The sequence below is a fragment of the Pimephales promelas genome, chromosome 4 (assembly GCF_988280905.1).
Source record: "Pimephales promelas chromosome 4, fPimPro1.hap1.1, whole genome shotgun sequence".
Lineage (NCBI taxonomy): Eukaryota > Metazoa > Chordata > Actinopteri > Cypriniformes > Leuciscidae > Pimephales > Pimephales promelas.
The window spans coordinates 31,970,195-31,983,151 of record NC_142772.1 but is presented as its reverse complement, the minus strand read 5'-3'; the positions used below and the strand labels follow the sequence as shown (position 1 = coordinate 31,983,151).

The window sequence follows — 12,957 nt, the reverse complement described above, 5'->3', positions numbered from 1 at the left end:
TCCAAATGTGGTTATAATGTAATCTGCACACATCCCAGAGGAAGTGCACATTGCAAGTCTAATTCACAGAAAATGATTTGAACAAGTTACATTTTGTATGGGCAATTGTTGTGGTCAGTGACAGAGGTTCATCACCTTAACTAGTCTGGTTATTAGGGTATCAGACACTCCCGCTTAGCACTCAATATATGACTTCTAATCCACTCGACCTTAAACAGCTGTTCCTGTTTATAGTGTACATATAAATGTAGCATCCTTTGGCTCCAATAGTTCATATATTAATTTTGAACTATTGGAGTTTTATGAACTAATATTTTCAATATATTAAGAATATAGGGTTAAAGAATTGGCTCCTTGTAATTCATGAGATGAAATTGAAAATTGAAGTAAAATGACAAGAAAATGGAATTTGCTGAATTCAAAGTCTAATGGGCATTCTGGTAGTGTTCTTCCACATTGCTCCTTATGAAATATAAAGAAGTACATAAATCAAGTACAAATTGTGAAATTTAAAACAACTCTATCTTTGTAAGGCCTATAAATGTAATGCAATCTTACAAATTACACTCATTGTAAGTTTATGTATTTCTCATTTTAATTCTACCTCCTTAAAGGGTTAGTTCACCCAAAAATGAAAATTCTGTCAGTATTTCCTCACCTTCATGTTGTTCCAAACCTCTATGTGTTTATTTGTTCTGCTGAACACAAAGGAAGATATTTGGAAGAATGTTTTAATCAAACAGATCTCATTCCCCATTGACTACCATAGTAGGAAAAAATAAAATAAAAACAATTAAAAAAAAATAAAATACATACTATGGTAGTCAATGGGGAATGAGATCTGTTTGATTAAAATATTCTTCCAAATATCTTCCTTTGTGTTCAGCAGAACAAATAAACACATAGAGGTTTTGGAACAACATTAGGATGAGCAAATACTGACAGAATTTTCATTTTTGGGTGAACTAACCCTTTAAATTAAAATTGCAATGCTGCATCCTGTTTGGTACAACTCAAATTTATTATAAATTCAGGAACTGAGCTGTAATTTTAAAAAGCATTATAAATGAATCTCTGATTGATGCAAACCTCTGAACTTCATTGACAAACTGATTATTCATTACAGAGACCTGATGTCATTTTTTAATGACAACACTTTTATCATGGATGACTTTCACAATACCACCAAGGTCTTAAAAAAAGGGTATGACCCTATATGCCCACCAACTCAAAATGCAGCACAATTCAGAAGAGCAAATGCAACAAAATACGGAAAATCAACTGACTTGAATGCATAGATCTAATGGATTTAAGTAGGACTGCGTCAACTTCTAGACAAAACAGATTTCATGAGACGTTAGATTACTTTCACTCTCACTGAAGGAGAGAAACAACATATAAAGCACATAAGACATAATAGTCTGGTTTGCATGTTACTGGGGAACACATTGAGAGAGGTCTGGTTATTTCTTTCATTTCTTTTAGTGCATTTTTTTCTTTGTCAAATAAAGTTGTGTCTTTAATTTTCAAAGGTTAATGTGAATATAAATGGAACATCACATACCTAAATATCTTTCTAGAGCTTCCCGACAAATGTTTTTTTAGCCCATTGTAAGGTGTCAGAAATTTTGCAGCAATGCGGCACTGTACATGCTTACTTTTACATACATCTTTATTGCTGCAATTGTGGGAAAATGAACTTAAATCTACATGTTTCCGAACATACACAAATCTATTTCAGTTCAGAAAGGATTCACACAAACAAAGCCACTAGATCTGTGTAAATCAAGCAGATATTCCTCTTTCTCCTCATGTCAACACGACCATGCAGCCCTGCTGTGGAGCATTTCAAGTGCCGCAGCAATGTACAGGCACCAGCGACACACAAGGTGTCATCACGACCACAAATCACTTCCTTGTGAGTGTTTCTTCCACCCCTCCACCCCCAACTCTTTCTCTTCCTCTCTCCTTCTTTTTCCTCTCTCCAGCACACCATATAGGACGGAGTAAGTATATATCTCAATTAGAGAGCAGGGGTTGGAGTTGGAGAGGGGGAGGGCTTCTGTCCATGCTGACTCCTCCCCCCCGGTGCCCCACACCAGCCCACTTAAAGTGGAAGCAGCAGCAGCGCAGTGCCGTCTGGAGCCCTGTCAGTCAAAAGCCCTGCGGCCCTTTATGCAAATCTGTCTGTCTGTGGTGGACCGGGAGGGGAGGGGGAAACATGTCTAGATTTGTTTGTCATCCGTTATGCCCTCCCCTTCAATTCTTCCACTTCATCTTCTCTCTCTCTCTCTCTCTCACACACACACACACACATACACTCTCCTATATTCCGTATTTCTCTCTTATTCACCTTCCCTAATGGTATGCCTTGACACATTTATTCCTCCTTCTTCTCTACTTCTCTCTCAGGTCCCATAACCTGTCCACTTCTACAGCCTTGAGATGAGAAATTGTGACACAGCCGTGAAACTGGGAACCAGTGAGGTGAAACATGCAATGCTACTGGGCTCTAGAAACTGGGTCGCATAAAAATTGAGCCTAGACGTGTGTGTGTGTGTGTGTGTGTGTGTCTGTGCACATGTAGAAACATTGTAATTGAGAGATTTAAAAAAAAGGAGCAGACTGAACTTGTTGTATAGAAGATATTATTACATACTTCACTTAAACGGGTTGGAATTCATTCACAAAAACAGGAACGTAAAATAAATAAAATGTCTTTCAGCAAACGTGCTCTTACATGGCTCAACTTTACAACTGATAATACACCTAGTTTTGGCATTCTTAAAAAGCAGAAAGACTATTTAAAAATTCCTCTATAGGAGGATCACCATTATTCCTCCATCCCCTCCCCAAAAATATCGCCACTTTCAAAACTCTCAGAAAAGTGTCAGGTTTGAGAAAACAAGACGTCTCAGTGAATCCCTTTGAATACCCCCTGTGGTGAAATTCCTTGAGATATCAAACTAAGACAGACAACTGAGACAAGAGCTGCGATGATCTTTAAAACTGGTGACCAAACGTCACCAAAAAAGCAGTATCTTCATCAGCACAAATAAAAACAGCAGGCAAGATTTAAACTAAATAAACACACAAACAGTTCAGTCAAATCATCTGTTTGTCAAATCCAAATAAGCATCTTCAAAAGAAATGTTAAGACTACATTGTACTTCAAGCGATGACAGGATTATTGAATGTTGCCATAGTAAAGTATAGCACAAAATAACCTGAATTTAATTAAGTAGAATTAACTTTATTTATCATGATGTTGTCATTCATAGACGGGATCCTGATATCATGTCATATTGAACTATATATACAAAAAAAAGTATAAAAGCTAAAAAAAAAATTCTCAATTTACTCAGTCAATGCTGAAACATGTAACTAAAAAAACACTTTAAAGTTTTAGGTGTACTTGATTGCAGGATCCTTCATTCTTTTTTGTTTACGCATTGTAACGACCAATACACAAGGGTTAATGTGTTTGAGGAAGTAAGAACGAAAAAACTTGCTCAAATGACATGCTGAAACTAGATCTGAAAAGAGGTGTGTGTTTGGTTGTAACAGTACTCACCTGTAGAGACCTGTAGTCTTTTCTTTTCTTGTCTGAAGACGTGCATGTGAGAACAGCACTTTTGCGGCTCATGGCTTGTTTCCACACTTCTGAAAGGACACATTATCATAACTGTTAATCATAACTTCAGTCTGACAAACTCTACCAGTGTAACAAAGTAATGTTTTATGAATAAGTCCTAAAAATCCTCTCTTCACCAGGGCCATGTGTGCACATAGTTTTCAGTACTGTTTTAGGAGCCGTTCACACACGACATGTAGTGAAAAAGAACGCCGAAATTATCTCAAGACAACTTTTAGTACTTTTTTTAACTTAACATGGCGTCAATGCAATGTTCATGTGTCAGACACTAAAAAAGCAGCAAGACGTGGAACAAATGTCAACGGTGTCCATCCAGACAATTATACGTTTACACAGAACATATTTAAGTTGTAAAACAATTAAAGGATTAGCTCACCCAAAAATGAAAACTCTGTCATTAATTACTCACCCTCATGTCATTCCAAACCCGTAAGACTTTCGTTCATCTTCGGAGCACAAATGAAGATCTTTTTGATGAAATCTAAGAGCTTTCTGTCCGTCCATAGACAGCGACGCAACTGACACTTTGATGCTTTTGAAAAAAAAAAATCGTAAAACTAATCCATACAAATTGAGTGGTTTAGTCCAAAATGTTCTGAAGAGACACAATCACCTTATATGATGAGCAGATTGAATTTAGGCTTTTATTTACATATAAACATTCATTAACTCACATATCAGCTGTGGTAAACAGAAGCTCAAGCTGTTCGCTTGACCAATAAGGTTCATTCTCTTGTGTTACGCAGCATCTTTGAGCTTCAGCAAGAGGTTTGTTCTCACATCAAGCAGATTCGGTAAAAGCCTAAATTGAACCTGTTCATCGTGTAAAGTGATCACATCTCTTCAGAAAATATGCTAGAAACCGCTCAATTCATATGCATTACTCTTTCTCTTTATGAACTTTATGAAGCATCCAAGTTTCAGTAGCGTAGCAGTCTATGCAGGAACATAAATCTCTCAAATTCCATCAAAAAGATCTTCATTTTATGCTCTGAAGGCGAACAAAAGTCTTACGGGTTTGGAACGAAAGAATTTTAATTGTTTTGGTGAAATATCCTTATAACAATTAAAGGTACACAATGGCCCAGTTTCACAGAGAGGATTTAGATTAAGCCAGGATTAGGCCTTAGTTCAATTCGGCTATTTAAATCAATTAAATTCACATTTATTTGTATATCGCTTTTCACAATATAAATCATTTCAAAGCAGCTTTCCATAAAATGAACATTACAATTTGTTATCTGTATAAGTTATGTATTTCAGAAATGTGTGTATAAACAAAATCACAGTTTTACGGATTATCCAGAGATCCCCTGACCAAAACTGTATTAATTTAATCAAAGCAATTTAACCAGCTTTTATAAACATACCTCTTGCATCTCACATTACTCTTGTGCATCTTGAGACAAAGTAATGGCACTGACATACTTTTAGATATGTCAGTGCAAGTTTCTTTCAGTTGAAACAGCTCAAACATGCATTTTAGTCTGGGACTAGGCTTAAGCCTTGTCTGTGAAAATGGGGGTATGTAACTAAAACTAGAACACCATTGTTTTGTTTGTGGTTCGGCTGTGTTTCTCACCTGTAGAGAACACAATCTCCATCTCCGCAACATTTCAAATCTCTGAAAAAGCCAAGCTAATGTTGATTCTCGTTTTATTTTGAGCTCTCTCGTGTTCATTTTGCCAGCACACTCTCCTTTGAAAAAACATGTACACGCGCATACCGTTCCACAAAGCGAGTAAACGATCCCAGCGTCAGCACGGATAGTGAGGAGGAGCTCCTGGTCTCTGCTTCGTTCCAGTTTGCAGACATTTGTTCGTCCTTCTTTGTTGATGACAAACACAAACTTTCTTCCAAGAGCAACAGACTCGCGCGATGGCACGAGCGTCATCACTATGACACCCTTTATGGCATTGGTCCTGGCTTTTGTTCACACAGCGCGCATTCCGGGACTGATTCCGGCAAATTTACTAGGTTCCCAACAAGTCGTGTTTGCGTTCACACAGAAGGCGTTCTGGCAATTTCCCGGACCGGCAATTTCCCGGGATCAACGCGTTGTGTGAAAGGGGCTAGCCTAACAAACACGCACGGGGAGTGACGCATGTATACGCAGTTTATCAAACCCATCACGCCCGACCATGCGCACCATATAAATCAGGTTAAGGGGCCGTTCACATATCAGACTAATAGTGCATTCAGGTGCTATAGAAAATATGATATTTACCAGTGTGTAGCGTTCAAGTTGTTTTGTCACATGCGGTGCGCTTGCAGCATTGAGCGCGCCTTGCCGTGCGCCTACATTTGAACTTGAGCGCACAAAAGACGCGATATGTGAACTTTTTGATTTTATATATATATATATGTATATATATATGTATGTGTGTGTGTGTGTGTGTGTGTGCGTGTGTGTGTGTGTGTGTGTGTGTGTGTGTGTAAACAAATGTCCACCTTTACATTATTTTTTCCTAAAGGTTTAAAGTAATTCTGGGAAATGGAGTCATGTTCCACAAAATTACAATAAATCAAACTTATTTGTTCTGTGACTAGAGCTTTTAACATTCATTGTTGGGGAAAATATTTATTGTTAATATGTTTAAGTAGTTCAAACTAATAGCATTTATAGAATATGTAATGCAATCATATGACACATACTACAGCTGCATTGTTAAATACTTTACTTTAAATATGTATATGAGTTTCTTTGATTTTTTATTGATTTGCAATTCTGCTTCCTTTTATTCAGATTCGATAGATCGTGATTTTGACATCAATTCAAATTCAAGAATTTAATTGGAATTCAGGATTCATTCTCAAATCAATTCTGAATTGTGCACAAGCCTGCTACAAAGCCTGTGACCATAAAGGGGTTGTATAATGCCCTTTTCATAAGATGTAAAATAAGTCTCTAATGTCCCCAGAGTGTGTATGTGAAGTTTTGGGTCAATATACTCCACAGATATTTTTATATAGCATGCTAAAGGCACAATTTGTATTTTTTTTTTTTCGCCACAAGAGGGTGCAGTTTCCAACAATAACAAAGCCGTAGGTTTATGACGCAGTGATGAGCTGAATGATGGGACTTGCTGTCAAGCTGATGGATCTAATAATGTTTATGGATGAGTGCAAACATGTTTTTTAACATTACAATGGTATGAAGCAAGTCGCAATTGTTAAAGAGACATATCACATGCGAGTCCCGCGGATATAAAGGAATAAAGACATGTCTACCGAACTACCCACAAGTGTTGGATTACTCACACAGTTCAGTTTACCAGACGAATTAAACTTGTGAGGTAACACAGTGCTGCTTCACTTGGTCCAACGTTACACTATCACACTAAGCGGCATTTGTTGAAAGTTATAATGTTATACTATGTGTTAGTTTGCTATACAAAACTAGCAGTAAGCTAGAACATTAAAATAACATACTGACCAAATTCTAACATTTCATCATGTTGAGGCTAACGTTATAACACTGATTTGTTTTATGTACATTTGCTCACCTGTCTACTAAAGCTGTCAAGTCCAAGTTAGTCGCGAAGAGCTCTCGGCATCTCAAAAATGATGAAACTACGCTGATGTTGATCCTCATTTTAGTTCTCCTTGTTTGTCCCAAAGTCTGAACAAGAACTGCATTGTTGACCACGTCTGTCGCCATGGTTACGTCATGGCTATGGCTGTATGAGCAGAAACCGAGGATAGCGCGGATATTGGGGCATTGACAGGCGACATTTTTTTTCTGGGACGGACACTTATTTAAAATGGAATTTCTCTAAAATAAAAAAAATCTTTGGAGACTTTTGAGATATTGTAAGTACACAACTGCAGGAAATATATTACACTGTGCAAGTGATTTTTAGATATTTTCTTAAAAAATTCTTAAGTATTGTATTCCTTTAAAATTGTCACTTTTTAAAGGGACACTTCATCCATTTGCATTAAGCTTTGTATCTTTAGAAACCCAGTCATATTTTTGAATGGTCATGGTTTATTCCCTTATTTCCCACTGAGATGGGAGAAATAAGGATTCAAGTTTTTTACTTCCTGCTTATTATGACATAAAAATTGTCATTTTGCATCATAATAAGCAGGAAGTCACATTTCATTGAAAAGTGTAGAGATTACAAACATTAGCTCCTCATTATTCCAGGGTGTGGGACCCACTCACCCTACAAGCCTACAGATCAATGGGTGGGACTTGCAGAAACTGAAATCAATATCAGCCATCTTGTTTGGAAGCTAAGCTAACAAGTGGCAATTTCTCCTGGATGAAATCTCTGAATCAGACGAGCACACAGACATTTGTGTTGTGATGTGAACCATCCTAGTTTAGCCTGACTGAACATCCTGGTATCATGCAGTAATTCACCTTATAGGAAGAAATACAAACAAGGAGTAATTCACTAATTAGTTTGCCAATGTAATGGGGTTCATTGGCTACTCTCAGCTTCTCATAATGACTTACACAACGATAGGGGAGATGAAAAGGTTTGTCGTCCACTAGGCCAATCCAATGTACAAAATCTTTGGCTTCACCACAGTTTGTCTTGTCTCATGAAAATATGGACTCATATTTCTCATTGAGACAAAGTAAATAAATTTTTCATGCTAAGGACACTTCACACGCTGTCAGATGCACCATCTCATCCTCAGATTCCTGAAGCTTTCTCATCTCATGTTGAAAGTGTTGAACTTGAGACTTATATGGTCACTCTCTGGAAGATCTTCCACTGCAATGCATGGAGAAACATCTGCGATCTTTGCATTTCTTTATAACACATTCAAAGTATTTATAACTTTCACAGTTACCCATCCATTGTATTCCTTGAAAGACATCAGTTTTATTAGGAGAGACACGGGGTTTGTGCTGCTCATATACTGTACAGACTAATATTGACCTGGTGACTGACACTGGAAACACAGCAGCGCTTACGACAATGCGTTAAGGCAGAGTGAGCAGCACATTTGGCACATGGATGAGGTCGAACTGGAAGCCATGTTAATCTTGGACTACATTGGCCACCGTAGGAGTTAAAACGAAATCGGAATTGAGAGGATGATATTCACTGGATAATATTCATTAATATTCACTGGATGGTCATATACCTTTTCATCGCTAGATGGGGGTAAAAATCACACAGTAGCTTTAACATATATGAGTAGGTGACATAAGACAAAATAATACAGCTGAATTTATAAAAAATTATCCCGTTCAAAAGTTTAAATATACCCTTGAATCTTTATACTGTGTGTCGTTACCTGGATTATGCACAACATTTATGTTTATTTTTGTGATAGTTATCTACGAGTCCCTTGTTTGTCCTGAGCAGTTAGACTGCTCTGTTCTTCAGAAGAATCCTCCAGATCCTGCACATTCTTTGGTTTTCCATCATCTTCTGCACATTTGAACCCTTTCCAACAGTGACTGTATCCATCTTTTCACACCGAGGACTATTGAGGGACTTGTACGCAACTGTTACAAAAGGTGAAAAAATGCACTTATTCTCAAGAAGGAAACAAGATATGAGCCAGGCGGTTTCAAATTTTTGACTGGTATAATCTGAGTAAATTGTACTTATACTGTCTTCTGGGAAACTTGTATAGGCCTAATTATTCAACGCAGGACTAAATGGAGAAAAACAACATTTTTTAATCTTTAAACATAATAAATAATTTACACATGATGATCACTGTTCAAAATTGTACAGCTCTTAACGCATTGTGTTTCCAATTCAGAATTAATTCTTTGATGAAAAGAAAGTTTAAAGAAAAGCATTTATTTGAAATTGAAGTCTTGATCAATTGTGTTCTTGATAAATAAAAATATTAATTTCTTTGCTTGGATTTAAGAAATGAACACAGAAAGACTATAATTTGTTCTTCTACTTGTATTTTTATGGTTTTTTTTTAAGTCAGCATCTGCAGAACCTAAATACAATTACAGTTTTTACATCAGAAACATTCCTAAAAAAAAAGCTGCTACAGTAACACAAATATTATAATGCTTTTACCATATGTTAGTCTTCATAAACGGTCCCAGTCAGTCTGAAATAACATTATTAACATTGAAATATTGAAATAACACAACAGTCCACACAAGTTTCCACAGCTACATAACAACATTAATATAACATAACACTTACACTCACCGGCCACTTTATTAGGTACCCCATGCTAGTAACGGGTTGGACCCCCTTTTGCCTTCAGAACTGCCTCAATTCTTCGTGGCATAGATTCAACAAGGTGCTGGAAGCATTCCTCAGGGAGTTTGGTCCATATTGACATGATGGCATCACACAGTTGCCGCAGATTTGTCGGCTGCACATCCATGATGCGAATCTCCCGTTCCACCACATCCCAAAGATGCTCTATTGGATTGAGATCTGGTGACTGTGGAGGCCATTTGAGTTCAAGAAACCAGTCTGAGATGATTCCTGCTTTATGACATGTCGCATTATCCTGCTGAAAGTAGCCATCAGAAGTTGGGTACATTGTGGTCATAAAGGGATGGACATGGTCAGCAACAATACTCAGGTAGGCTGTGGCGTTGCAACGATGCTCAATTGGTACCAAGGGGCCCAAAGAGTGCCAAGAAAATATTCCCCACACCATGACACCACCACCACCAGCCTGAACCGTTGATACAAGGCAGGATGGATCCATGCTTTCATGTTGTAGACGCCAAATTCTGACCCTACCATCCGAATGTCGCAGCAGAAATCGAGACTCATCAGACCAGGCAACGTTTTTCCAATCTTCTATTGTCCAATTTCGATGAGCTTGTGCAAATTGTAGCCTCAGTTTCCTGTTCTTAGCTGAAAGGAGTGGCACCCGGTGTGGTCTTCTGCTGCTGTAGCCCATCTGCCTCAAAGTTCGACGTACTGTGCGTTCAGAGATGCTCTTCTGCCCACCTTGGTTGTAACGGGTGGTTATTTGAGTCACTGTTGCCCTTCTATCAGCTCGAACCAGTCTGGCCATTCTCCTCTGACCTCTGGCATCAACAAGGCATTTCCGCCCACAGAACTGCCGCTCACTGGATGTTTTTTCTTTTTCGAACCATTCTCTGTAAACCCTAGAGATGGTTGTGCGTGAAAATCCCAGTAGATTAGCAGTTTCTGAAATACTCAGACCAGCCCTTCTGGCACCAACAATCATGCCACGTTCAAAGTCACTCAAATCACCTTTCTTCCCCATACTGATGCTCGGTTTGAACTGCAGGAGATTGTCTTGACCATAGCTGTGTCTGAAACCGCTCACTCGTTCACTCATTCACTAATCCCTATATAGTGTATGGCATTTGAGTGCACTATATCTGCAAGGAGTGAAGGAGATGAAGTGAGTGAATTCGGACGCTGACGTTTACACTGTGCGTCGGAGAGTTGGAGCTGTCGCAGAAAAGGCTTCGTCACGCGTACTGATAAAACTCCTTTTATCTTACATTACCTAGTTTATAAAATAATATTAACAACAATAACAATCATAATGACTTTATTTTGTAATTATACCTCCGTGCCAGCTTTGTAGTTTCATCGACTGAAATTGTACATTAACTCTCACGTTCACAGATGACGTGTCGTCGAGCGCCCTCCGGCGACCGTTATTATGTTCAAAACGACGATTAACGGATATTTTCCAAATCCTCCACTGGATGTAATGTAATCTCTGGTTTAAACTTGCTCGCGCCGAACTTTCATGCGCGCTCAGTTCTCTCCGCATTGGATTGTGGGAAATAGGGCTTCAGCGAGTGTACATCGAATGTACACTCGAATTCAGAGAGGATTGTGGGTAAAAGTAGTGAATGAATGTAGGGAATGATGTCGTTCACTCAGAATTCGGACACCACTACAAAATGGCCGACACCCGATATAGTGCACTATTTAGTGGATAGGGAGCGATTTCAGACACAGCTCATGTCTACATGCCTAAATGCATTGAGTTGCCGCCATGTGATTGGCTGCTTAGAAATTAAGTGTTAACGAGCAGTTGGACAGGTGTACCTAATAAAGTGGCCGGTGAGTGTATGTGGAGAATTCACTCAGTGAAAACATTAGATTGTGTGAGCAACCGGCAAAATGATTCTACTAATCTCAAAAGCACCATCTTAATCACAGATCAACATTAAAATGTTAAATAAGATTCTCATAATTTTTCAGCCTAAAGTGCCAGGCTGCTACTTTTACAAAGGTTGTGGGTTCAATCCAAATGGCTGCATTACTGTGGCCATAATCCTGCTCCATAGTTGTCCCTCATGCAAGTGTGTGACCATATTGTACAGTAACTCCATAAACAGCATCTAAATCTGAAAATGCTTGTCAATTAAACACAGGTTACCCAGCGTTTTCCAGTTCTGCTGCCATTGTTGAAGGCATGCAGTGTTGAAGTAGCCATAGGCCTGTAGCAGCCAGAGAGAGGCTGCCAGAGGGTTCTCCAGGAACTAAAGCTCCTTAGACCCCACATTGATACCCAGCCTTCATGCCTTGTAAACAGAATTGCAATTTCTTTCCATCTCCTTCCTAACACATTCTGCTACACCAAATATAGCCGCCTATTTCCAGCTCCCCAGCTCTAACGCGAATCCTCCCCCTCAGCTGTCTTGCAAGGGGGGCATCTAATCTGCTTTCTTCTTCACCACTCGCTTGCATTGTAAACCGATCCAAGAAAATATGAAGGGAGAGGGTGGAAGGTGCAAGGATGAGAGAAATAAGAGCGATAGATGGTGTAAAAAAGAGAGTGAAAAGATGAGGCCGAAAGAGAACGGGGAAAAGAAGAAGATGACCTAATTACAATTGCCCACAGTGTGAACCATTTCCTTTTGAAGAATATGAAAAATCGCAAAGAGACAAGGAAAGCCAGACCAGCCGTGATGTGCCGAAACACACAGCTGAAGAGGAAAGCAGATTGAGTGTGCCTTGCTTTTGAAATCCTTGTCACACATTCACATCTACGTTTCACAAAAGTGCACCAGAGAAACAATCCTTGGTTGTTCCAATGATGTTTCATTCAAAAGGTATTGCTGTCTCCTAAACTCAGATGTAAATGCTCTAAGAAAAATCTTCTTTTGAAGAAATTACTACCTTGTTACATTGACAGATCAAATGTACCCTTGTCAAAATTCATGTTTTGTTTGGATGAGAGATTTGAAAATGAACAGCGATTCATGTGATTGTCGTACTACACAGCTCCCCTCAGGTCACCAAGCAGTTATGGTTGTTTTGGGAACTGAGAATCTGTGCCCACAATTGTATAATCAATTTATTTGTACATATATGTGTGAGTGCTGATTACTGATAGCACAGAAA

At 38.6% G+C, this 12,957-nt stretch overlaps 1 long non-coding RNA gene across 1 annotated transcript in view; it reads right to left on the bottom strand.

Moving 5' to 3' along the window:
- LOC120469747 (uncharacterized) overlaps window positions 1–4,281 on the bottom strand; it is a 114,394-nt gene extending 110,113 nt beyond the window's left edge. Inside the window, exons 1-2 of the long non-coding RNA XR_005620431.2 lie at window positions 4,065–4,281; window positions 3,575–3,663 (exon numbers count right to left, since the gene is read on the bottom strand). This is a non-coding gene — a long non-coding RNA (uncharacterized LOC120469747). The remainder of the gene's footprint in view (window positions 1–3,574; window positions 3,664–4,064) is intronic.
- Between the last annotated feature and the right edge of the window lie 8,676 nt (window positions 4,282–12,957).